This window comes from Asterias rubens, chromosome 6 (genome assembly GCF_902459465.1).
Source record: "Asterias rubens chromosome 6, eAstRub1.3, whole genome shotgun sequence".
Classification (NCBI taxonomy): domain Eukaryota; kingdom Metazoa; phylum Echinodermata; class Asteroidea; order Forcipulatida; family Asteriidae; genus Asterias; species Asterias rubens.
Window position 1 is genome coordinate 10,972,065 of NC_047067.1, and position 463 is coordinate 10,972,527.

The following is a 463-nucleotide window of genomic DNA, read 5'->3' on the forward strand; positions in this document are numbered from 1 at the left end:
CCGTTGGCACTGACTCAACTGCCACACACACACACACACGCTACAGCAGGCAGGTCGTAGTCGTATACTATCTTATACGAGGGCACTATTTCAAAATATACTGTGCACATACTATGAGCAGTCACTGCTACACATAATTTAGACTCAACGTGTGTGCCTGATCATCGGGGCCCCGCTAATATTCATATACAAAGAAACTATGTAAATTACTCTTCAAGTTTTGTCAAGGTTCAAGAGACCTTTTAAATCAACCAGAAATTCAATAATCAATCTTCAGAAATCATATTTTTTCCTGAACAACAATTCTTTACCCAGTAAAAACAATATTTGCACATATTAGTTGAATGATGAATGAATCAATTAATTAACCTTGTTGCATATAATCAGAGTGACACTTACATGTAAGTATTTGATATTAATAATAATTGTTTTTTTTATAGAGCTTTATCTGCAGGCAACTAAA